Source organism: Ranitomeya variabilis, chromosome 7, assembly GCF_051348905.1.
Source record: "Ranitomeya variabilis isolate aRanVar5 chromosome 7, aRanVar5.hap1, whole genome shotgun sequence".
In the NCBI taxonomy this organism is placed as follows: domain Eukaryota; kingdom Metazoa; phylum Chordata; class Amphibia; order Anura; family Dendrobatidae; genus Ranitomeya; species Ranitomeya variabilis.
In genome coordinates, this window is record NC_135238.1 from 46,870,745 (window position 1) to 46,898,279 (window position 27,535).

Here is a 27,535-nt window from a genome sequence, read left to right on the forward strand (position 1 = left end):
ACAGGTCTGAATGATGCCATGAAATTGGCTATCCAGATTGATCGGCGTTTACGGGAGCGCAAATCTGTGCACCATATGGCGGTGTCTTCTGAGGAAAAATCGGTGCACCATATGGCGGTATCTTCTGAGCAAAAACCTGTGCACCATATGGCGGTGTCTTCTGAGAAAAAACCTGTGCACCATTTGGCGGTGACCGCTGAAAAGGCACTAGAGCATATGCAATGCGATCGTGTTTTGTCTAGAGGCGAACGTCAGAATTACAGGCGCAAAAATGGGTTGTGCTTCTACTGTGGAGATCCAGCTCATGTTATATCTGCATGCTCTAAACGTATAAATAAGGTTGATAAAAAGGTTGATAAATCTTTTTCTACAGGTACCTTGCAGTCAAAATTTCTTTTGTCCGTGACATTGATTTGTACCTTATCATCTGTTACTGTGAATGCTTATGTGGATTCTGGCGCCGCTCTGAGTCTCATGGATTGGTCCTTTGCCAAGCGTTGTGGGTTTGATTTGGAGCCGTTGGAAGTTTCTATTCCCCTGAAGGGTATTGATTCTACACCTTTGGCTAGCAATAAACCACAATATTGGACACAAGTGACTATGCGTCTTACCCCAGACCATCAGGAGATTATTCGTTTCCTTGTGTTATACAACCTACATGATGTCTTAGTGCTTGGATTACCATGGTTACAGATTCATAATCCCGTCTTGGACTGGAAATCTATGTCTGTGTTGAGCTGGGGATGTCGGGGTATTCATGGGGATACACCTTTGGTTCCCATTTCTTCATCTACTCCCTCTGAGATCCCAGCATTTCTGTCAGATTTTTATGATGTCTTTCAAGAGCCTAAAATTGATTCTCTCCCTCCTCACAGAGAGTGTGACTGCGCTATTGAATTGATCCCCGGTAGTAAATTTCCTAAGGGTCGCTTGTTTAATTTGTCTGTACCTGAACATACTGCTATGCGGGAGTATATTAGAGAATCTTTGGAAAAGGGTCATATTCGCCCCTCGTTGTCTCCACTAGGGGCAGGATTTTTCTTTGTGGGTAAAAAGGATGGTTCATTGAGACCTTGTATCGACTATCGACTTCTGAATAAGATTACAGTTAAATACCAGTACCCGTTACCTTTACTGACTGATCTGTTTGCTCGCATAAAGGGGGCTAAGTGGTTCACTAAGATCGATCTACGTGGTGCGTATAATTTGGTGCGGATTAAGCAGGGGGATGAGTGGAAGACCGCATTTAATACGCCTGAAGGCCATTTCGAGTATTTGGTAATGCCTTTCGGTCTCGCGAATGCTCCTTCCGTTTTTCAGTCCTTTATGCACGATATTTTCCGTGAATATCTGGATAAGTTTATGATTGTGTATTTGGATGATATTCTTGTTTTTTCGGAGGACTGGGAATCTCATGTTCAACAAGTCAGGAGAGTTTTTCAGGTTTTGCGAGCTAATTCTCTTTTTGTAAAGGGCTCAAAGTGTAGTTTTGGAGTTCAGAGAATTTCCTTTCTGGGATATATTTTTTCCCCTTCATCTATGGAGATGGACCCTGTCAAGGTTCAGGCTATTTGTGATTGGATACAACCTACTTCTTTGAAGAGTCTGCAGAAGTTCTTGGGTTTTGCTAATTTCTATCGCCGATTTATAGCGGGTTTTTCTGCCATTGCTAAACCTTTGACTGATTTGACCAAAAAGGGTGCTGATGTTGCTAATTGGTCCTCTGCGGCTGTGGAGGCCTTTCAGGAGCTTAAGCGCCGCTTTTCTTCCGCTCCTGTGTTGCGCCAGCCTGATGTGTTGCTTCCGTTCCAGGTTGAAGTAGATGCTTCGGAGATCGGAGCAGGTGCAGTTTTGTCGCAGAAAGATCCTGACTGCTCAGTGATGAGACCATGTGCGTTTTTCTCCCGAAAGTTTTCGCCCGCTGAGCGAAATTATGATGTGGGAAATCGGGAACTTCTGGCCATGAAGTGGGCGTTTGAGGAGTGGCGTCATTGGCTTGAGGGTGCTAGACACCAGGTGGTGGTCCTCACTGACCACAAGAATCTAATTTATCTTGAGTCGGCCAGGCGTCTGAATCCTAGACAGGCGCGCTGGTCGTTGTTTTTCTCCCGATTTAACTTTGTGGTATCATATCTGCCTGGGTCTAAGAATGTGAAGGCGGATGCCCTCTCTAGGAGTTTTGAGCCTGACTCGCCGGGTGATTCCGAACCTACCGGCATCCTGAAGGATGGGGTGATATTGTCAGCTGTCTCCCCAGACCTGCGGCGTTCTTTGCAGGAGTTTCAGGTGGATAGGCCTGATCGCTGTCCGCCTGGTAGACTGTTTGTCCCTGATGATTGGACCAGTAGAGTTATCTCGGAGGTTCATTCTTCCGCGTTGACAGGTCATCCTGGAATTTTTGGCACCAGGGATTTGGTGTCTAGGTCCTTCTGGTGGCCTTCTTTGTCTCGAGATGTGCGCATGTTTGTGCAGTCTTGTGATGTTTGTGCTCGGGCCAAGCCCTGCTGTTCTAGGGCTAGTGGGTTGTTGTTGCCCTTGCCTATTCCTAAGAGGCCTTGGACGCACATCTCTATGGACTTTATTTCTGACCTTCCGGTTTCTCATAGGATGTCTGTCATCTGGGTGATTTGTGACCGTTTTTCCAAAATGGTTCATTTGGTACCTTTGCCCAAATTGCCCTCCTCCTCTGAGTTGGTTCCTCTATTTTTTCAGAATGTGGTGCGTTTGCATGGTATTCCTGAGAATATAGTGTCTGACAGGGGTACTCAGTTTGTGTCTAGATTTTGGCGGACGTTCTGTGCCAGGATGGGCATCGACTTGTCTATTTCGTCTGCATTCCATCCTCAGACTAATGGCCAGACTGAGCGTACTAATCAGACCTTGGAGACTTACTTGAGGTGTTTTGTGTCCGCTGATCAGGATGATTGGCTTGACTTTTTGCCATTGGCAGAGTTTGCCCTTAACAATCGGGCCAGTTCTGCCACTTTGGTTTCTCCATTTTTTTGTAATTCAGGGTTTCACCCTCGGTTTTCGTCCGGTCAATTGGAGTCTTCGGATTGTCCTGGAGTGGATGCTGTGGTTGATAGGATGCATCGGATTTGGGGACAGGTTGTGGACAATCTGAAGTTGTCCCAGGAGAAGACTCAACAGTTCACTAATCGTCATCGGCGTATTGGTCCTCGTCTTTGTGTTGGGGACCTGGTGTGGCTGTCTTCTCGATTTGTTCCTATGAAGGTCTCGTCTCCTAAGTTTAAGCCTCGGTTTATCGGCCCTTATAGGATTCTGGAGGTTCTTAATCCTGTGTCCTTTCGTTTGGACCTCCCAGCATCTTTTACTATCCATAATGTTTTCCATCGGTCATTATTGCGGAGGTATGAGGTACCGGTTGTTCCTTCTGCTGATCCACCTGCTCCTGTGTTGGTTGAGGGTGAATTGGAGTATGTGGTGGAAAAAATCTTGGACTCCCGTGTTTCCAGACGGAAACTTCAGTATCTGGTTAAGTGGAAAGGTTATGGCCAGGAGGATAATTCTTGGGTGACAGCATCTGATGTTCATGCTCCCGATTTGGTTCGTGCATTTCATAGTGCTCATCCAGATCGCCCTGGTGGTTCTGGTGAGGGTTCGGTGCCTCCTCCTTAAGGGGGGGGTACTGTTGTGAATTCAGTTTGTGGGCTCCCCCGGTGGTCTGTTATGGTAGTGCCTCTTATGTGCCTTCCTCCATCTCTGATTACTTGTCGCCACCCTTTAGGGGAGTTTCCTATTTAAGGCTGCTTGGCTGTTAGTCTTATGCCGGCCAACAATGTATCAGTAGCATTCTGTTGCATTCTCCTGCCTCAAGTTCCAGTTCAGCTAAGTTGAATTTCGTTTCTTGTTAATGCTATTTTTGTCCAGCTATCTGCAATGTGACTCTTCAGTGCTGGAAGCTCTTGTGGACGGAAATCACTACTCCAGTGGCATGAGTTGTCACTGGAGTTTAAAGTAATTTCTGGATGGTGTTTTTTGAGTAGTGTTTTTTAAGTTGACCGTGAAGTAACTCTTTCCTGTCCTTCTGCTATCTAGTAAGCGGACCTCACTGTGCTAAATCTGCTGTTCATCCTACGTATGTCATTTCCTCTGAACTCACCGTCAATATCTGTGGGGGGCTACTATCACCTTTTGGGGTTCATCACTGGAGGTAAGGCAGGCCTGTGTATTCCTCTTATAGGGGTAGTTAGATCTCCGGCTGGCGCGTGGTGTCTAGGGCATCGTAGGTACATCCCCTGGCTACTTCCAGTGTTGTGTCAGGTTCAGGTCACGGTCAACTTAGTTTCCATCACCCGAGAGCTAGTCCGTTTGTTATTTTTTCCCCCTGCCATTGGGGTATCATAACAGTGTGGCCACCATCCTCCCCTGACCTCAACCCTATAGAGAACCTTTGGATTATCATCAAGCAAAAGATCTATGAGGGTGGGAAGCAGTTCACATCAAAACAGCAGCTCTGGGAGGCTATTCTGACTTCATGCAAAGAAATACAAGCAGAAGCTCTCCAAAAACTCACAAGTTCAAAGGATGCAAGAATTGTGAAGGTGATCTCAAAGAAAGGTTCCTATGTTAACATGTAACTTGGCCTGTTAGGATGTTTTAGAGTTAAATAGCTTTTTTGTCCAGTGAATGTGACCTCCTAATGCTGCAAATTCCACAAATGAGCATTTTCAGTTCTTTAAAACATATCAAATGTTTAGAAATCCTACTGTGCATAACAATTTGGTACAGTGCATTTTGAGTTTTTATTCCTGCCTATTTTAAATACTCTTTCTGATAGCACACTAGCTGCTGGGCAAGCAAGCTCCTGCAATGCATATTCGGCCAATTCAGGCCAGGTGTCTATTTTGGATGCCCAGTAATCAAAGGGGAATGACGGTTGAGGGAGAACATCGACAATGGCGGAAAAATAGTTAGTAACCATACTGGACAAATGTCTCCTTTCACTTTGAATTGATGCTGCAGTACCTGTCGTGTCTGCGGTCATTGCGAAATCACTCCACAACCTGGTCAGAAAACCCCTCTGTCCAACGCCACTTCTGATTTGTGAACCTCTAACACCTCTGCCCTGTTGCCCCCTGCAGCTCGTGTGAAAACCATCACCGGCGCTGTGTGCTGGGAATGCCTGAATCAAACGGTCTACAAGAGTTGCTTGTTTGGTTGCCAATATTTGTTCAAGGTTCTCATGTGGCATGATATTTTGCAATTTGCCTTTATAGCGAGGATCAAGGAGGCAGGCCAACCAGTAATCGTCATCGGTCATCATTTTAATAATGCGTGGGTCCCTTTTGAGGATACGCAAGGCATAATCCGCCATGTGTGCCAATGTTCCAGTTGTCAAATCTGTGCATGTGTTGGGTTGAGGAGCACTTTCGGGCAAATCAACGTCACTTGTCTTCCTCAAAAAAACAGAACCCAGCCTTGCAACGCCAGCAGTTTCTGTTGCCCCCTGAGAAGCTTCCTCATCCAAAAAATATTCATCCCCATCATCCTCCTCTTCGCCCGCCACCTCGTCCTGTTGACTTCCCTGAGCAGACAATGGCTGACTGTCATCTAAGCTTCCCTCGTCCTCAGCTGCAGACGCCTGCTCCTTAATGTGCGTCAAACTTTGCATCAGCAGACGCATTAGGGGGATGCTCATACTTATTATGGCGTTGTCTGCACTAACCAGCCGTGTGCATTCCTCAAAACACTGAAGGACTTGACACAGGTCTTGTAGCTTCGACCACTGCACACCTGACAACTCCATGTCTGCCATCCAACTGCCTGCCCGTGTATGTGTATCCTCCCAAATACATAACAGCACGCCTCTGTTCGCACAGTCTCTGAAGCATGTGCAGTGTGGAGTTCCACCTTGTTGCAACGTCGATGATTAGGCAATGCTGGGGAAGTTGCAAAGACCGCTGATGGTTCTGTATACGGCTGGAGTGTACGGGCGAACGGCGAATGTGCGAGCAAAGTCTGCACACTCTCAGGAGCAGGTCGGGTAACCCCGGATAACTTTTCAGAAAGCACTGCACCACCAGGTTTAAGGTGTGAGCCAGGCAAGGAATGTGTTCAGTTGTGAAAGGGCTATGGCAGCCATAAAGTTCCTTCTGTTATGACTCACTACCTTGCCTGCCTCAAGATGTACAGTGCCCAGCCATGACTGAGTTTCTTGCTGCAAGAACTCGGACAGTACTTCGGTAAGGTGTGTCTGTTGTCCCCCAAACACTTCATTGCTAATACAGCCTGCTGACGCTTGCCACTAGCTGTTCCATAATGGGACACCTCATGTGCAACAGTGGCAGCTGCGGATGGACTGGTCGTGCGACTGCGGTCTGTGGACGAGCTCTCACTTCTGCTGGAGGACGAGGAGGAGGAGGGGTACGAACGCCTACAGCCAACTGTTTCCTAGACCGTGGGCTAGGAAGAACTGTCCCAATATTGCTGTCCCCTGTGGACCCTGCATCCACCACATTAACCCAGTGTGCAGTGATGGAGACGTAACACCCCTGGCCATGCCTACTGGTCCATGCATCTGTTGTCAGGTGCACCTTTCTACTCACAGATTGCCTGAGTGCATGGACAATGCGGTCTTTTACATGCTTGTGGAGGGCTGGGATGGCTTTTCTCGAAAAGAAGTGTCGACTGGGTAGCTCGTAGCATGGTACAGCGTAGTCCATCAGGGCTTTGAAAGCTTCGGTTTCAACTAACCGGTAGGGCATCATCTCTAACGAGATTAGTCTAGCAATGTGGGCGTTCAAACCCTGTGTACGCGGATACGAGGATGAGTACTTCCTTTTCCTAACGAGAGTCTCATGTAGGGTGAGCTGGACTGGAGAGCTGCATAGGGTGGAACTAGCGGGGGTGTCGGTGGACATGGCAGACTGAGAGAGTGTTGGTGATGGTATTCTTGCTGTTGCCCTACATACAGTGTTTCCTACCACGAACCTGGTGATTCCCTGACGGCTTTGGCCTTGCGACGAAACCGCCACATTTACTGCAGGTGGTGTGGTAAACGGTGGGCTTACAGTGAGGGAAGGGATGTAGCGTTGCTGACTAGCTTCATTGCGAGAGGGTGCTACAACGTTAAGGGACGTTTGGTAGTTAGTCCAGGCTTGCAAGTGCATGGTGGTTAAATGTCTACGCATGCAACTTGTATTTAGATTTTTAACATTCTGACCTCTGCTGAAGGTCCTTGAGCATTTCTTACAGATGACTTTGCACTGATCATTTGGATCTTGGTTAAAAAAATGCCAGACTGCACTCTTCCTACTATCGGATACCTTTTCAGGCATTGCACACTGAGCTACTTTAACCGGATGGCCACGCTGTCCTACAACTGGTTTTAGTTTTGCCACACGTTTTTGACCAGATACGGGCCTGCCAGATGGAACCTGTTGTGATGTTGATGCCTCCTGCGGCTCCTCCTCCTCCGCTTCAGAGCTACTGCTGCCTGCACCCTGTTCCCCCAATGGCTGCCAATCGGGGTCAACAACTGTGTCATCTATGACCTCCTCTTCTATGTCCTGGGCATCTTCCTGTGGGTCACCGTGTAAGCCGGTGCTATAGTGTTCGTGATGGGGCTTAATAGTGTCATCAGGGTCAGATTCTGGATCAGTACACTGCGAGGGCAATGTTCTGATCTGAGTCAAAGGAACAGCATAATAATCTGGCTGTGCATCTGTGCACTCCATGTCCGATTCATCTTGTAATGGGCATGGCCTGTTAACAATTTCACTTTCTAACCCAGGAATGGTATGTGTAAATAGCTCCATGGAGTAACCTGTTGTGTCGCCTGAAGTATCCTTCTCTGTTGTTCTGGGTGAAGAACACAAAGAAGCGACTTGTCCCTGACCAGGAACATCCACTGACTGCTTTTACATTTGGTACTTTCCGAGGAGGAGGCGAAAGAGCTAGAGGCAGAGTCAGCAATGAAAGCCAAAACTTGTTTCTGCTGCTCCGGCTTTAAAAGCAGTTTTCCTACTCCCAGAAAAGGGAGCCTTCGAGGCCTTGTGTAGCCAGACGATGCCGCTGGCTCAACAACTTGAGCCTTAGGTGCTATTTTGCTTTTCCCACTACCACCAGATGCTCCACCACCACCATCATTACCAGCTGGCAATGACCGCCCACGGCCACGACCTCTTCCACCAGACTTCCTCATTCTTGGAAAAATTTAACCAAACTAACAACCATTATGTGGTCCTGTACAAGCAGGTAGAAGGTGTACGTAAACTTGTTGTGAATTTAAATCTCCCTTTTTTATGTGTGGGAGAATGCTGGAAAAAATGGGGCCCACTGTATTACACTACACAGTTTGATTGGCAGAAAGAGGCTGGCAGATATGCCACGAACAGGACTGACGCACGCAGATGCACACACTGGCAATAGAAATCTCACTCTTTATGTGTGGGAGAATGCAGGGAACAATCAGGCCCACTGGATTACACTACACAGTTTGATTGGCAGAAAGAGGCTGGCAGATATGCCACTAACAGGACTGATGCAGATGCACACACTGTCAATAGAAATTTCCCTCTTTATGTGTGGGAGAATGCAGGATTTAATCAGGCCCACTATGTCACAGTATAGTTTCTGTGGCAAAAAATGAATGACAGATACCACAGACAGCACTGGCACAGATGCACAGATTTGGCAAGATTATTCTCCCTTTATTTAAATTTTTTTTTATATGGGAGACAAGTGATTTAATCAGGCCCACTATATCACAGTATAGTTTCTGTGGCACAAAATGAAAGACAGATACCACAGACAGCACAAGCACAGATGCACTGATTGGCAATATAAATCTCCCTTTTTAGGTGTGGGACAGTGCAGAAAAATACAGGCCCACTGTTTTACACTACACAGTTTCAGGGGCTGAAAGTGGCTGGAAGATAATAATAATAAAAAAAAAGGGACTGTACTACAATCACTATCTCCCTACAATAATCTCTGAAAAGTATGGCAGGCAGCAATAAAAAGGACTGCTGCACACAAAAAATGAGGACAAACAAACAAGATAGCTGTGCAGAAAGGAAGGAGCAACAGGATTTGTGCTTTTAAAAAAGCAGTTGGTTTGCACAGCGGCGTACACACAGCAATGCAGCTATCAGGGAGCCTTATAAGCTACAGAGCTGTTGCACAGAAATCTTGCCTCCACTGTCCCTGCAAAGAAAAGGTGGTGTTGGACAGTGGAAATCGCTACAGCACAAGCGGTTTTGGGGTTAATGGACCCTGCCTAACGCTCTCCCTGCTTCTGACGAAGCTGCAGCAACCTCTCCCTATGCTCAGATCAGCAGCAGTAAGATGGCGGTCGGCGGGAACGCCCCTTTATAGCCCCTGTGAAGCCGCAGAAAACAAGCCAATCACTGCCATGCCCTTCTCTAAGATGGTGGGGACCAGGACCTATGTCATCACGCTGCCCACACTCTGCGTGCAGCTTCATTGGCTGAGAAATGGCGCTTTAAGCATCATATGAAACGCGACTTTGGCACAAAGATCGCGTACCGCATGGCCGATCCCATGCTGGGATCTGGTCGGGTTTCATGAAACCCGACTTTGCCAAAAGTTGGCGACTTATGAAAATGACCGATCCGTTTCGCTCAACCCTAGTTACCTAGCGTATAAATGCTGCTGTTTTCCTGAATTTGGCGATGTTTTTCTTTTGTTCCTGCTCCTCTCCGTTCCCGAGATACGGCCCCATCTTCCTTGTCTATAAATTTGTCTTTTGGCCAAGTGTTCATGAAAGAGGAGGTCACATCTCAGGAATGTAGAGGAGCAGGAACGAAAGAAAAGCAATGCTGGATTCAGGAGAACAGCGGCATTTACACCAGGTAACAAAATTCCAAATTTTTGGCATGTGACAGGTCCAGTGTAAACTGGTATCACATCCCTTGTAGCTACAGATCCACTTCCTATCACTTTCTCCACTCATCTGCTAAACTTTGAGATCTTAAGGCTTTTCTTGACATTGGGTCATGACCCTCAAACATATGGAAGACCTCCAAAATGATTCCATTACTGGAAAATATATTTGCGTTAACCAGAATTTATTGTGCAGAACATCTAGTCAGATTTAAAGTAATTACATTTTGTGATCATCATTTATTGAATGGTCAGACACCAGCAATGAATGTCTGGAGGACACTTCAGAACATCTACCTTGGATGGACTCTCGGTTCCTAGATTTCTAAAACTTGGACTCCATATCCATTAATAAACTACTTATCCATCAAGAGTCCTCCTCCTCTCAATGCTCGGTGACAAAACTACATTTTAAGATTAGCCTTTGGGTCACAAGCCTTGAGTCGTTTGTAAAATTAGCTTTAGGTCTAAATTTCAAGAAGATTGCACTTCTCGTAAATGGTGGCTCTGGAGTCCATATGGTTCCAGGAGCTTCTCGGCCTACTTTTTAGGATGTTTTAACAAGTTTTCTTCTTAAGGAAGCCAGATAACTCCACTTCTTGATTTATGGGGGTGGTAGAACATATTTCTCACGAGAGTTTTAGCCACTTTCTTTGCTCTCACTCAGCAATTTTCAGAACTTTCACAGCAATGGAAAAAATGTGCTCAAACGCGTCCATCACTCAATTACTGAGAGCGCGCATCGGGGTCCTCTTCTAGAAATGGATGCAGATGGTACAAAACAATTACACATAAGGTTTCTGCCACTCAAAGTCACACCCTGCTAATCAGTTATGCTGGGAAATGGGGCGATGATGTGACAACTTCCTATCGATTTACACTATGTAGAGAGGCAGGTTGTCAACACTTGCACATGGAGCGGCTGATGCTTTAGTACTAGGGCTCAGTATCTTAGGAACATTGTTAATCCTGTGACAGAAATCAGAGTGTCGATGGAGTTCCCCTTTAATAAAGTCATTATTATTGCAGCTGGCAGCAGTAAGGACCTGAAGTTCTCCTTATGGACATGTGGAAACCACCAGGGTTACTGTCGTCGCTACTGCTTTACCCATGAGAGCTCCGTAGGGGCATTTGGTTGTCCTCGAAAATTCAGGTAGCGTAAAGTTTTCCTGGTGCTTGGAGCGGTCGCAATATTTTCTTGTAAATTAGGTCCACACTTTTTTTTTACAGTCATTTTTCTGTCTTATCTTTTTGTCTTTGTCTAGTAGATTATTCATCTTTAACTGCACAAAATAAAATCTTGATAGCAAGAGTTTATAACTTATTATCTTCCTTCTTCTGAGCTTTTTATAGCCAATTTATGACTATAGGATGGTTGGACTGAACTTTGTAGAAATAAATCAGCCAAAAGGAGCTTAGAGGACGGAAGGTAAGTGTTAAACTCTCCCATCAGAAGCCGCTCACTGATGGATTCTCAGTTAACTCAATGCTAAATTTAAAGGGATAGCCAAAAAATTTTTGAAGGCTTCTTTCTCCTTTAAAGGGAGCCTGTCATTAACTAGTGGCATGTAGGTAAAGGGGCTTTAATCCTGATTAAATCCTATATTCGCACAAAGAAATCTGCAAGGTAAGGATTTTCTCAGCAGCAACGTGTCTTTACATACATGAAATTAGTTTGGGGTATAGAAATCCCGATTTCCAATTCTCTTTAAATGCATATACAGTGGGGCAAAAAAGTATTTAGTCAGTCAGCAATAGTGCAAGTTCCACCACTTAAAAAGATGAGAGGCGTCTGTAATTTACATCATAGGTAGACCTCAACTATGGGAGACAAACTGAGAAAAAAAAATACAGAAAATCACATTGTCTGTTTTTTTAACATTTTATTTGCATATTATGGTGAAAAATAAGTATTTGGTCAGAAACAAACAATCAAGATTTCTGGCTCTCACAGACCTGTAACTTCTTCTTTAAGAGTCTCCTCTTTCCTCCACTCATTACCTGTAGTAATGGCGCCTGTTTAAACTTGTTATCAGTATAAAAAGACGCCTGTGCACACCCTCAAACAGTCTGACTCCAAACTCCACTATGGTGAAGACCAAAGAGCTGTCAAAGGACACCAGAAACAAAATTGTAGCCCTGCACCAGGCTGGGAAGACTGAATCTGCAATAGCCAACCAGCTTGGAGTGATGAAATCAACAGTGGGAGCAATAATTAGAAAATGGAAGACATTCAAGACCACTGATAATCTCCCTCGATCTGGGGCTCCACGCAAAATCCCACCCCGTGGGGTCAGAATGATCACAAGAACGGTGAGCAAAAATCCCAGAACCACGCGGGGGGACCTAGTGAATGACCTGCAGAGAGCTGGGACCAATGTAACAAGGCCTACCATAAGTAACACACTACGCCACCATGGACTCAGATCCTGCAGTGCCAGACGTGTCCCACTGCTTAAGCCAGTACATGTCCGGGCCCGTCTGAAGTTTGCTAGAGAGCATTTGGATGATCCAGAGGAGTTTTGGGAGAATGTCCTATGGTCTGATGAAACCAAACTGGAACTGTTTGGTAGAAACACAACTTGTCGTGTTTGGAGGAAAAAGAATACTGAGTTGCATCCATCAAACACCATACCTACTGTAAAGCATAGTGGTGGAAACATCATGCTTTGGGGCTGTTTCTCTGCAAAGGGGCCAGGACGACTGATCCAGGTACATGAAAGAATGAATGGGGCCATGTATCGTGAGATTTTGAGTGCAAACCTCCTTCCATCAGCAAGGGCATTGAAGATGAAACGTGGCTGGGTCTTTCAACATGACAATGATCCAAAGCACACCGCCAGGGCAACGAAGGAGTGGCTTCGTAAGAAGCATTACAAGGTCCTGGAGTGGCCTAGCCAGTCTCCAGATCTCAACCCTATAGAAAACCTTTGGAGGGAGTTGAAAGTCCGTGTTGCCAAGCGAAAAGCCAAAAACATCACTGCTCTAGAGGAGATCTGCATGGAGGAATGGGCCAACATACCAACAACAGTGTGTGGCAACCTTGTGAAGACTTACAGAAAACGTTTGACCTCTGTCATTGCCAACAAAGGATATATTACAAAGTATTGAGATGAAATTTTGTTTCTGACCAAATACTTATTTTCCACCATAATATGCAAATAAAATGTTAAAAAAACAGACAATGTGATTTTCTGGATTTTTTTTCTCAGTTTGTCTCCCATAGTTGAGGTCTACCTATGATGTAAATTACAGACGCCTCTCATCTTTTTAAGTGGTGGAACTTGCACTATTGCTGACTGACTAAATACTTTTTTGCCCCACTGTATTTTGGGCTTTCAATTGTTTTGTTTTTCAATTGAGTTTCATCGAAAATTTAGCATAGAATTAACTGAGAATCTGTGATCGAGCTGCTTCTTATAGGATAGTTTAACACTTATGTTACAGTTCCCTTTAAAAGGAGAAACACTTTTTTTAAAAAAACAACATTTTTTCCCTTAAAACTTTACATATGATCGGAAACCTCCTTAAATCTGCATAAAATCTACTCAATTTCTTAAAAGAACAGTCTAAGAAAAAAGTTTTTGGAGTCAATATATTCCCTACAGAGACAGAAAACTGTCTGGATAGGGATACACCAATCAGGACAGTAGAAAATCTGAGTGCCCGCCCCCAAGGGATCTGTAATGGGGTCTGACAATCGTTATACTGTTCTTTGATCAGAATTCTCTGCTCTTCCAGATGTTGCATCCCCGGGACTTAAATCTTCCTTGTTGAGACTGAGGATCGCCTACAAGTTGCGGGTCCAATCATAAAAATGGCCTGACGGTTACAGAAAGAAAATGCAGCAGAAGCCTTCCAATCCCTCAACAATGTGAACGAGATACTGAAGTAATAAAATTTATTTATTAGAAATCTGTGTATCCGGTTGGCAGGTCCGTCTTTTTTATGCATGGTCTTGTCCCTGGCCAACATGATTTCCCTACGAAAAAAGGATCTGCTGAGGACGAAGTCACCTTAATGGAGAGTGCTCAGTATCGGGCAGTATGAGACCAGGTGTCCGGTGCTGCTCACTGGCCAGAAGTATTCAGTGCTGGGAGTTTCTGCTGGGAGAGGGGCAGAGGAAGCTTTATCAGCCGTAGTCTCAGATTTCATTAGTGAAGGTTCCGATGTGTCAATGTGAAAAAAGAAATGTCTCTGACTTGCACTCCGCAGTCCATCATGAATGGAAACAGCAAATGGATCAACGATACTGGAGTTGGAATAAGTATCTTATATCACTGGGCTGGCATGCACTCGGACCCCACACTTCCTTTACAGCTTGACACATACTGTTTAGTTACTGATTTAATTGAATAGTGGTAGAATTTCTACAAATACAGCGCCACCTCCATGTATGGGTCATGTGTGGTATTGCAGTTCCGGGTCATTCACTTAAATAGAGCTAATCTGCAATACCAGACATAACCTGTGGCCAAATGTGGTGCTATGTTTTTTTTTTTATATTTAAGCCTCCATGGTTTTTAATTAGTTCACCATCTGCAGCAATTGCTGTAGATCCTTCATCAATGGAACTGCAACATTCTTTACAGAAAAAGGTTTGGTAGGTCACGGAGGTCATACAAAAAAAAGGCAAATGGAGACTGAGATGAGCAGTAGAGGAGGGGAGAAAAAAAAAGAAAGCCTTGGAGAAAGCGCAGACTAAGTTTCACACGTCCGTTATTTTCCAGTACCAGAGATGACAGTGTTAGTGTCCAATACTTGCAGCACATGTGTGGCAACCATGTGCCACATCAGTACCACACAGACGGGCTCCAGGGAAGAGGCGCTACAGTAAGCGCTGTTCCCCGGCGCCGGGTGCTGAAGATGACTCATCATTCTCCCCTGCTCTGCCAGTGATTGGCGCGAGCAGGTGAAAATGATGAGTTATATTCAACTGATAACAGCGAGAGCAAGCAGTGGCTGATGGGACTACTACTCCCATCAGCCTTCACCTGCTGCTGCTAATGACAGTGACAGCAGGAGTGGCTGATGGGAGTATTCATCATCCACCACCTGTGCTAGGTGGATTCATGAATCCTATGTCTAATAAAACGTAACGTCACTGGCTGCAAAATATCATTAAGTTTCTATACACAGGTAAAGCTCATGGCATCATCTCACTTTTATGGTATGTGTCCATGGGCCATATTACATCCGGAATAGCTGCGGATTGAACGCTGCATAGAGCCGCAGTGTTCAATCCGCAGCGTCCAGATGTTACAGCATAGTGGAGGGGATTTTGTGAAATCCCGTCTCCACTATGTGTGCGAACACGCACCCAGTGGCCCCGCATTTCCGGACATGCGGCGCGTCTTTTTAGAACGCAGCATATCCGTTTACCTTGTGGCGACATTGCGCCGCCGCAAGGTAAAACACAGGGCCCTATGTGTGGGGTGCGATGATTCTGGATGTGTGCAATGCACATCCGGAATCATTGTGTCTACAGAAGGGGGCGGCACTTTGGGCGGAGCGAGTTTTCCGCTCCGTCCAAAGCGCCGGCCATCCTGAACATGGATACATACCCTAATTGTTCCACTCCTGGTTTTGTCTTATAAATACTGATGTGAAATAATGACCAATACTGACCGTGTGAACGCAACCTATGCCACCACCTTTATCTGCTCCTACAAAAGTGTTAATCATCTCCCAACTTCCCCTGTAGACCCCCCCAAAATACTATTTCAATTCACTCCTGGAGTCCTCACTATTTCGATTCACTCTGTGCGTCCTCACTGCAGCGTCTGTGCCTCTTCTCTGCTCTTAATCACCGTCCTCCAGCTCTGATTGCTGCGGCTGCGCAGTAGCATCACCAGCCTGAGCAGGCGCACTTCCACTGGAGCTGGAATGACGAGTTTTTTGTGCACGAGCAGTGATGTCCTTTGCTCTGCCCACAGTGGGGGAACACACCAGAAGAAGCACAATGTGTAAAGAAAAAGAGGCATGGATAACGAAGAGGCATGGATAACGAAGAGGCATGGATAACGAAGAGGCATGGATAACGAAGAGGCATGGATAACGATGAGGCATGGATAACGAAGAGGCATGGATAACCAAGAGGCATGGATAACCAAGAGGCATGGATAACCAAGAGGCATGGATAACCAAGAGGCATGGATAACGAAGAGGCATGGATAACGAAGAGGCATGGATAACCAAGAGGCATGGATAACGAAGAGGCATGGATAACGAAGAGGCATGGATAACCAAGAGGCGTGGATAACGAAGAGGCATGGATAACGAAGAGGCATGGATAACGAAGAGGCATGGATAACGAAGAGGCATGGATAACGATGAGGCATGGATAACGAAGAGGCATGGATAACCAAGAGGCATGGATAACCAAGAGGCATGGATAACCAAGAGGCATGGATAACCAAGAGGCATGGATAACGAAGAGGCATGGATAACGAAGAGGCATGGATAACGAAGAGGCATGGATAACGAAGAGGCATGGATAACGATGAGGCATGGATAACGATGAGGCATGGATAACGAAGAGGCATGGATAACCAAGAGGCATGGATAACCAAGAGGCATGGATAACCAAGAGGCATGGATAACGAAGAGGCATGGATAACCAAGAGGCATGGATAACCAAGAGGCATGGATAACGAAGAGGCATGGATAACGAAGAGGCATGGATAACGAAGAGGCATGGATAACGAAGAGGCATGGATAACCAAGAGGCATGGATAACCAAGAGGCATGGATAACCAAGAGGCATGGATAACCAAGAGGCATGGATAAATCGGCATCTGTTACTTTTCACGCCTGTGCAAAGATTTAGCAAGGATTTACAGATGCTGATTTACACATGAGCGCACTGAACAGGCTTTGGAAGATTGACTGCGCACGCGTCATGAGTGTACCCAGATGCAAACATGATTACTTCATTTCATCACACACTTTCACTGTTCATGTAGCTTTAGTAACATATCATTTTTGAACAAACGCTCAGTGAGGCTGAGCACATGGACCTTGTCTTCCATAGCTGCTAATAATTTAATTGATTTATTATCTATCTATATGCATATAAACAGAACTTCATATGTTTTCAGCTTGTTCCCTTTTGCCTCTGATGAAGCCACAGTTTTCATGGCGATACGTGTGGGTCTCTACCCCGATCTCTTTATAGGTTGACACCGTATTTTCCTCTTGGACTTATCATCGGCTTCTTGGACTGTGTCGGTAGGATGTTGGTTATGGTCTTGAACCATTTGACTATACCTCATTATCAGGTCATTTGGGGATGCTACGCAATTCCAGCATTTATCATACTGATATTTATGTTGACATTACTGACTGATCAGCTTTTATCATTTATAGCGGGTTCTTATTCAAAACAGTGACAGATGGGGGAGACTGGAGTCTTATTTTCGGCCTTTGTTCTAGTTATTTTATTTACATTTTTTAAATGTATGTTTTTGGCTCATGTGTGAAATATTAATATCCGTAGGTGACCTCTTGGCTTTACATACCTCTTTTTCTACACAAATCTGGTGATGCTACTGGGCAGGTGCGAGACTTTGGTGACGTAGGTCACATCATCCACATCAATCCAAGCAAGAGGATGGACGTGAGGAGCAGAGAGGAGGCACAGACGCCCAATAGACCAACCACCCTCATTTAAATCCAGCAAGGGTTCAATTCAAGTAGTATTTTGGGGGTGTTTACAGGAGGAGTCAGGAGATGATGAACACATCGGGCAGGTTCCTTTTAAGTCAGATGTGTACGTGTACTAGTGATGAGCGAGCATGCTCGGATAAGGTGTTATGATGCTCCGGTGCTAACCGAGGGTCTTCGGTATAGTCGAAAATATGTTCGCGTTCCCGTGGCTGCATGTCTCATGACTGTTCGACAGCCACAACATATACCAAGATTGTCTGCTTGTTAAGCTGTGAAATATGCAGCCACTGGGACTCGAACATACTATTCGAGCACGCCGAAGACGATCATTTATTACCTGAGCATGCTCAGACAACACCATGAAAAAGCTGATTTAATCAGTCATTGGGTGCCTCCGACAGTCGCTTTGACAGCAGCATTTAGCACGCACCAACAGGGAGGAGAGTCATTCAATACTCTCACTGGCACACCCATGATGCGATGGCGGAGCACCGATGGATTGGTTCGGTTGATGACCCCCATGCCTGTAATTACAATACTCCCATGAAAGCTGGCTTTTAGTTAGCATTCATAGATCATCATGATTTTCACTACACATAGCAGTGTTGATGCCCTGCTATGTATAGCACAAGTAATCAAATGATCGCAGTTTCAAGTCCCCTAAAGGGACTATTAAATAAAGTAAAAAAGGGAGAAGGGAGAAGTAAAAATATGAAAAAAATAGAAATCGAAAGTTCAAATTCTCCCCTATTAGAACATCAAACAAATAAAAAACAAAACACACACACACTTGCTATCGCTGCGCTTGTAAAAGTCTGATCTGTCAATATATAAAATAAATTAATTTCTTCTATAAACGGCGTAAGAAGAAAAAAAAGCAAATAGCAAAAAATTATGGGTTTTTTTGGCCGCACTGCAATAAAACGCAAAAGAGGAGATCCAAACATTATATCTACCCCAAAATAATATCAGTAAAACGTCAGCTCAGGGCACAAAAAAAAAATCTCTCACAGCCCTATATCCCAAGAAGCGAAAATGTTACGGGCCTCGAAAAATGGAAGCAAAAACAAACTTTTTTTTCATTTTTACTTTATAATTATTTATTTTTAAATTTGATTTTTTTTTATACCACTGCTCTAAAAAGTTCCTCTCGGCCATTTAATAATACAAGTTTAGAAAAATAGGAATAAAAGAGTTATATACTCTCAAGTGACAACAAACTCGCTGAATGCTAAATGGATTTAATTGAAGCCCCTGGATCTGGTCATGTCAGGTCAGCTGGAGAGGTGAGTCAAGGACATCCCAATGCCTGCGGAAATACCATCACATACAGGATTGGACAACAGTCTCCGATTTGCCAGTCATCTATGGCTTTTGTCCCCCCAATTGGGATCAAAAACTACATCCAATTTAATCTCAAAACAAAAAAAGTCACAAAAGCCGAATGAGGACAACGACCCCTTCTATTGTCCTAAAAAGCAGAATGTAATTACTAGAACAGGATCTATAGAAAATATCCTACAATTGCCACAGAGTTCCACTAGTGGTTGTAAAACTAGAGGGACATTGACAACCAAAAAAACGTATGCCTGGCAAGTTGTCAAAAACACAGACATTTTTATTTTGAGCCATGTAAGGTCAAGGCGTCCAAGAACATATCTGCTGTAAAGTTACGAGAAGCCTTCATGACTCCAACAGGCGTCCACACCAACACCGCCAATATTAATGACAGTAAATCCAACGTGGCAAACTGCATAAAAGATGAGATTTCCGGGATCCTGGTGATCCAGATGATCAGGCACAGTAACACAGCTAGCAAAAAAAGACATTTGTCCATCCAGTTCAGCCTATATTTAGTCAGAATAAATCCCCAGATCTACGTCCTTATAAAGAACCTAATAACTGTAAGATACTATATCGTTACGCTCCAGGAAGACATCCAGGCCTCTCTTGAACCCCTCGACTGAGTTCGCCATCACCACCTCCTCAGGCAAGCAATTCCAGATTCTCACTGCCCTAACAGTAAAGAATCCTCTTCTATGTTGGTGGAAAAACCTTCTCTCCACCAGACGCAGAGAATGCCCCCTTGTGCCCGTCACCTTCCTTGGTATAAACAGATCCTCGGAGAGATATTTGTATTGTCCCCTTATATACTTATACATGGTTATTAGATTGCCCACCAGTTGTCTTTTTCCTAGACTAAAAAATCCTAATTTTGCTAATCACTCTGGGTATTGTAGTTCTCCCATCCCCTTTATTAATTTTGTTGCCCTCCTTTGTACTCGCTCTAGTTCCATTATATCCTTCCTGAGCACCGGTGCCCAAAACTGTACACAGTCCTCCATGTGCAGTCTAACCAGGGATTTTTACAGAGGCAGTATAATGTTCTCATCATGTGTATCATCATCATCATCATCATCATCAGGCAGCTTGGAAACTTCAGCTGATTAGTCACGAACATTGTTAGCTTTTTCCATTGGACAGCTCACCACTAGAGATCAGCGAATGGAAAAGCGTTCGCCAATCTTAAGTTCGACACGAACGTAGCACATTCAGATTCGTGTTCAATTTTCCAAGCATTTTACCTCAAAGTTGGCAAAATTCGGCCACAGATCGGTAAAATGATCGCACTTCTACTAATGCTTTTGATTTCACTTGTCTAGGATAGTGATGAAGATAAGTGGGGGGACAGGGAGATGTGTTTTATGAGGGGAAGGAGTGTATCTAAGTCAGAGGAGCTGCTGAGTGTAATTTTTTTAAAATAACTTAATATGTGAACACTCCGGCAGTCAAAGGGCCCAGAAACCATCCACAATGTCATGACACGAGGGCTTCTGTGATTAGAAACCGAAGTCACGTTTCCCTCCATATACAAAGCTGACATGTTGTTTTGCCGGGGCCATTTTCTTAGTGTAACAGCGAAGAGAGGCCGCTCTTGCTGCTGCGGAAAGTGAACTTGCCATTAAGTTAGACAGGATCATCTCCTGCTTGAAATCGATCTTCCAGCATCTAACTAGTTTTTGCTAATAGTTTTGTGGAGGCAGGAGTCCACATTTCGTATGTAAAATTGTTTGGGCAAAAACTGTGTTGTAGTCAGTAATCAGGAGTCCCCATTGGCTAATCAAAATTGTTAGGCCTAATATTGGGGTTCAGCAAGGAGGCCCTATTTGCTAATCAAAATCGTTAGGGCTAATAGTATTGTTCAATCACAGTATCTAAGAAAATAAATAGTGATTGTTCATTTAGTGACAGGTGACTGACGGATGTGAGCCTAAGGTTGCTAAACAGCAGGGTACTAGAGGGGAAGGCTACATACAAAATGAGTGGGAAAAAGCGCGGTCCTGATGGAAGGGGAATGGGCTTGGTATTCGACGTGTACGTGGGTTAGGTGTTATTGTTAATGAAAGCTCAACTGAACAAACACTGTCTCGTCCTATCCAAAGACAACTGACAATATCTGTTACCTGAAGGTCTACTTGAGTCCCTTTCCAGTGGATTGCAAGCGCTGCATCAATTCGCCTCTCCTCCTCTTCCTCCACCTTAGCATCACACACAGTACAATCCTCATAGATTGCACCCAAATCACCCTTGTTTCACAAAATTCCAATCACCCCATTGACTGTGTGGAACCACAGATGGGCCATACTGAAGAGCTGTCACACATTTTATTCCTTAAGCATCACAGGTCTGCTCCATAGATTCACAGAATCCAGAGGAGGAAAGCCTCTGCACCAATGCTCTGCTCACAATATTTTCCTGTTGGATCCGGGACAGACAAACTAGAGTCCGAGCAGAATCCCGACTTTTCTCTTTAGATCAGAGCCACGTGGTTGGAAGACTCAGGTCTTCTCAGACAGGAGGAGGAAGGAGAGAAATGGTGAGGAGGTGGCTTACAGAACATGACAGAGATTCTGTACCTCCTCCAGAGAGAAGAAGAGCTAGAGATCCATCCAGGAGCTCGGTACCAAAGGAGACCAGATACAGGAGCCGTTCGCCACATAAGCCGCTTTCTGACCATCCCAGCTCTCCTGAGGCTTCACCACCGAGCATGTTTCCTGACCGCCCTAGCTCTGCTGAGTCTTCACAACCGAGCATGCTCACTGACCATCCTAGCTCTGCTGAGTCTTCACAACCGAGCATGCTCACTGACCGTCCTAGCTCTGCTGAGTCTTCACAACCGAGCATGCTCACTGACCGTCCCAGCTCTGCTGAGTCTTCACAACCGAGCATGCTCACTGACCGTCCTAGCTCTGCTGAGTCTTCACAACCGAGCATGCTCACTGACCGTCCTAGCTCTGCTGAGTCTTCACAACCGAGCATGCTCACTGACCGTCCCAGCTCTGCTGAGTCTTCACAACCGAGCATGCTCACTGACCATCCTAGCTCTGCTGAGTCTTCACAACCGAGCATGCTCACTGACCGTCCCAGCTCTGCTGAGTCTTCACAACCGAGCATGCTCACTGACCGTCCTAGCTCTGCTGAGTCTTCACAACCGAGCATGCTCACTGACCGTCCCAGCTCTTCTGAGGCTTCTAGATAATAGATAGATAATATAGATAGATAATAGATAGATTATAGATAGATAATAGAAAGATACATTTCTACCTGTCATTTATGACATTTTCTGACATTCTAATACAACTTTTCTCTTTAGATCAGAGCCCTGTGGTCGGATAACTCAGGTCTTCCCAGACAGGAGGAGGAGGGATGGAAATAGAGAGGAGGCGGCTTACAGAAGATGACAGAAATTTTGTACCTTCTCCAGAGAGAAGAAGAGCTAGAGATCCATCCAGGAGCTCAGGTTGCACTCTTGCAGGAAAGAAAATGGCAGAGAGGAATGAGAAGGATATGGCAAATCCAACGCCTTCCTACCAGGAGCGCCACAGGCCAGGAGGAGATTCCTTCTTGTGTCATCTGTGATAGATAGATAATAGATAGATAATAATTAATAGATATATACTGTAGATAGATACTAGATAATAGATAGATAATAGATAAAAGATAGATAATAGATAATATAGATAGATTTATAGATAGATAGATACATATATAGTAGATAGATAGATAATAGATAATAGATTGATAGTTAGATAATAGATAGATAATAGATGGTAGACAGATAATAGATTATAGATAATAGATAGATAGATAGATAGATAGATAGATAGATAGATAGATAATAGATAGATTTCTACCTGTCATTTATGACATTTTCTGTGGCTCCGCGAAAATCGCATCTGTCCTCTCTGCCGCCAAAACTGTTTCCAACACAACAGACAGAGAAGAGCCTAAATCCCAACATGTGCTCGTGTCCATCCCCATCTCGTAAAGAGGACACTAACAACTATTATTCCTTTTCTTACAACATAAAAACCTTCTGTAAATCAAACCTTCTACTCACTGATCTGGGAACTGATATGGCAGCCATCCAACTCCTGGCGGACATACCTGCCTTGGAAGCGGCTCCAGCACCAATCCGCTATGTACCGTAAGGCTACGAAGGAGACCTTGGGTACCTACACAGGGCTCTGACCACCACCCAGCATTAACATGGCCTACTACACCTGAGCGCGAACCTTAGGAACCAAAAACTTCCTCTGATATCAGATCCAGAATATGAAGTGTGAGAAAAGGAAATCAGATGAATCTGATTGGAATGTAAAAATAAAAAACGATTAAGAAATATATGAGAATTCCATTATTTATTGGTGTCGTAGGATTGAGGACTGAGGTTCAATGGCACAAAATAAGAGGCATCAGCACTATGCCAGCGGGATGGAGGTAATGACTGACGACTTGTAGCTTCGTTCATAAATACATAATTGGGGTTATGGCCTCATACACATTAGATAACAGTCATCCAAACCCGGCTCTGTCATAGAGAACACAGGAATGTTCCTGTATATGGGTCAGGGATCGGATCCATCGTGAATCCAGCAGCTATATAATGTGTAAGGCCAAGTTCAGCAGCGCAGCTACCAGGGGCAGAGGGGGCCATCGCCCCAGGTCCCTCGTTCTGAGGGGGCCCACCCGGAACTACACTACTGGAACTGTATCGGTGTGCACATCGCGCCGATACAGTTACATTCTGCAGCAGTGCAGGGAGAATTGATCTCACTGCTCTGCCGCCCGGCCACAATGGGGCCCCTGAGCAGGTGGGGGGCCCTGTGCCAGCAGTGGGCCCCCCGCACATCATCGCAGGGCCAGCTGTATCAGCTGGATGCCGATACAGCTGACCGCAGTAATAAGAGAGGGAGCTTTACGCTCCCTCTCCCATTATCCCTCTGTCAGCATCTAATGTCACTGACCCCGACATTGACAGTGGTTGCAATGATGCCAGTACTCGGCGCCTGCAGTCAAAAATGAGCGGGAGCAGCGCAGGAACCAGGAGGAAGAGAGGTGAGTATTTTGTTTATGGGGCTACATTACACTACAGAGGGTGGCTATGGGGGTGTATTATACTACAGAGGGTGGATAAGGGGGTGCATTATATTATAGAGGATACCTATGGGGGTGCATGACACTATAGAGGCTGCCTATGGGGGAGCATTATGCTACAGAGGCTGCCTATGGGGGTACATTATGCTATAGAGGCTGCCTATGGGGGTGCATTACATTATAGAGTCTGCCTATAGGGGTGCATTAGATTATAGAGGATGCCTCTGGGGAGTACATTACACTTCAGAGGCTGCCTATGGGGGTGCATTATGCTATAGAGGCTGCCTATGGGGGTGCACAGGAATGAACGTATGTGGCAGCTGTGACCCAGAGTCAGGCTACGGCTCAGAATCAACTCCAGAGATTAGAGGATAAGTCTCAGACAGAACTGCCAGAACAGGAGGACCATACTGTGGTCCCAGAACCTCCTCACATGGCAGACCCAACAAGGTCCCTGATAACCGACACTGAAGACTCAGCTTCAGACCAGGGCCTGGCAGTCACACTAGGCCAGAGCCTGCAAACTGACAGTCAGAGCCTCCAGTAGGCCCTGAGGACACATGTCAGTCTGCAGAAGCTCTGATGTCTTGCAGACCGACCCCCTACTGCTTCTGACAAAGAGAGAGTATACTGGGACCAGGGCAGACTGTATAAAGAGACACTCCCCACGGATACTACAGAATCTTGGGACTGTGAAAAGCGACTGGTCGTTCCTTATCTATTCAGAGAACAATTATTGAGAATTGCTCATAAAATTCCTCTGGCCGGACACTTTGTAATACAAAAGGCTAAAGCTCAACTGACACAAGACTAAAGCCCCCGTCTCACTAAGCGAGATCGCTAGCGAGATCGCTGCTGAGTCACAAGTTTTGTGACGCAACAGCGACCTCAGTAGCGATCTTGCTATGTGTGACACGCAGCAGCGACCAGGCCCCTGCTGTGAGATCGCTGGTCGTGTCGGAATGGCCTGGACCTTTTTTTGATCGTTGAGGTCCCGCTGGGTAGCACACATCGCTGTGTTTGACACCTTACCAACGCCCTCGTTGACGACTCAGACACTGAATCGTCATAATAGCTCCCATGTGACATCGTTGTACAGGTCGCTACAGGTCGCTGGTGAGATGTCAAACAGTGAGATCGCAGCAGCGATCGTTGGGAAGATCTCACTGTTTGACATCTCACCAGCGACCACATAGTGACGCAGCAACGATCCCTGACAGGTCGTATCATTGTCGGGATCGCTTTAGCGTCGCTAAGTGAGACGGGGCCTTAAAGCTCAACTGACACATAACTTCTATTGTCCCAAGATGGGTACAGATATTGCCAATTACTGTCGGTCATATGTAGTTTGTCAGAGAGTTGGAAAGTTCGGGAATATACAGAAAGCTCCATTGATACCACTGCCAGTGATAGATGAGCCTTTCCAGCGAGTGGCTGTGGATATCATAGGGCCACTTGCCATCCCTAGCAGCTCTGGCAAAATGTTCATTATCACAGTGGTGGACTATGCTACACGATACCTGGAAGCTGTGGCACTGTCCTCCATCCGAGCAGACAAAGTGGTGGATGTTTTACTGACTGTTTTCTCTTGTGTGGGGTTCCCCAAGGAAATGTCAACCGATCAGGGAACCCAATTCATGTGCAGTCTGATGGATAGCCTCTACGAGAAAACACAAGTGCAGCATTTTGTGGCCAGCGCATATCATCCCCAAACCAACGGACTCTGCGAGCTTTTTAATGGAACATTAAAACAAATGCTGAAAATGCTGGTGGAGACTGAAGGGAGAGAAAGGGAGCGGTACCTCCCCATCTGCTTTTTATGTACAGAGAGGTACCCCAGGGGTCTACAGGATTTCCCCCCTTTGAACTGGTTTATGGGAGGGTAAGGGGGCCACTTGATTTGTTTAAGGACTGTTGGGAGGGTGACCCCAAAACTACAGGAGTCTCAGTGGTTGAATATATACTGCGACTCAGAGAAAGAATGCAAAAACTGAGCAACCTAGCCCATGAGGACGTGACCCAGGCCCAAATCAACCAGAAGGTCTGGTATGACCGCAATGCCAGACTGAGGGCCTACGAGGAGGGGCAGAAGGTTTGGGTATTGGTCCCTATGTTGTGTTCGTGACACCACCTGTGGTATTCGGTCAGTAGGGACCGACACTGCTTAAATGGGTCCTCTGGGGTGATGTTATGGCAGCAAAGATGGGGTAACTTCCCACAGGTGAAGTAGGTCCCCAGGGCTCCCGGTGTATAGATGGAACATGGTGAGAGGTGCAATAAAGAACGAGGACACAGGTTTGCAGTCTCTTTACCTGGTTTACTGAAGCTTCAGGCAACCGCAGTCCAGGGCACCAGATCACAGGTACAGGCAGGGTCCGGCCAGCTTGGAAGGGAATCCAGAGTCCCCTTTACCTGGTGGAGATAAAAGCCTTCTTCAAAGCGTGGTGGTGTTGTAGTCCCTTACTGCCTATGGCTTCTGATAAGGTCCTCGCAGTTCCTCTCTGTCCCCCATGAAGGTTAGGACACAAACCCGTATGACAGGTGGCTCGAGCCTATTTACAGGGTCTCTATCATGACCCGGGCTCTATATGCCACTGTGCCTCCTGAGTATAATGGTAAATTAAAGTCCAGCTGTCCTGCCAGTTTCCGCTATGCCTCTTAGAGACTGACACAGCCTCGGTCTACCAGCTACCAGAATTCTACGCTCAGCCAGGGAGGTAGCCAAATCACTACTCTGCTCCACTGGTATCAATCTCCTGTGCTTTACTCTCCGACACACTTTCTACAAGCTGTCCTTTCCTTCTCTGTTCTCTTTTTCCAGGAGCTGTAGCGACTCTGGCTACACGGACCCTTCAGTCTTGCTGACACTTACTGTCCGACTGCTCTCTTCCTGTCCTCCTGACAGACTGTTCTCTAACTTCCCCTCCAGCCAGAATATATCAGGGAAGTTCCCCTCAATCCATGTTCATAGCTCCTCCATCTGGCCTGGAGTACGAACATGTTGTGTGTGATTACCTGACAAAAGAGATCTTTCATCGCTTCCAAGCGTGACATCACTCTCCCCGTGAGGAAAGCAATGCCACTGTGACGACCAGGACCATGGGGTGTCACATACACTGTACATAAGTGGCTAAATGATGTTAATTATGTGGTGACCCTAGATGAACATGCAAAGCGTCAGAAAGTATTTCATGTAAATATGTTGAAGGCTCATCATGACAGGGAGACCTGTGTCTTACCTGTCTGTAGCCAGGCTGAAGAATGGGAGGCTGATCTGTTACTAGATCTGGGGGCTGGGACTTAGCACATGGAGTCCCTGGAGTCAGCAGAGTTTAACCCTGAGCTATCCCACAGTCAGAGGTCTGAGCTGATGGGGGTGCTTAGTGAGTTCCCAGAAGTCTTCAAAGGGGAGCCTGGGAGGATGCACTTAGCAACTCACCATGTGGACACTGGTACTAATCCCCCAGTACAGCAGTCTGCATACCCGGTGTCAGCAGAGGTGAAGGCACACATGAGGGAACAGGTAGAGGAGATGCTAAACCTTGAGGTAATACAAAAA

The 27,535-nt window shown here is 45.7% G+C and overlaps 1 long non-coding RNA gene and 1 pseudogene across 1 annotated transcript in view; both read left to right on the plus strand.

The window, feature by feature from the left end:
- LOC143785871 (uncharacterized) overlaps window positions 1–13,783 on the plus strand; it is a 39,011-nt gene extending 25,228 nt beyond the window's left edge. The window contains exons 3-4 of the long non-coding RNA XR_013218130.1: window positions 10,900–11,023; window positions 13,612–13,783. This is a non-coding gene — a long non-coding RNA (uncharacterized LOC143785871). The remainder of the gene's footprint in view (window positions 1–10,899; window positions 11,024–13,611) is intronic.
- LOC143786226 (uncharacterized) overlaps window positions 1–27,535 on the plus strand; it is a 467,324-nt pseudogene that overhangs the window by 329,280 nt on the left and 110,509 nt on the right.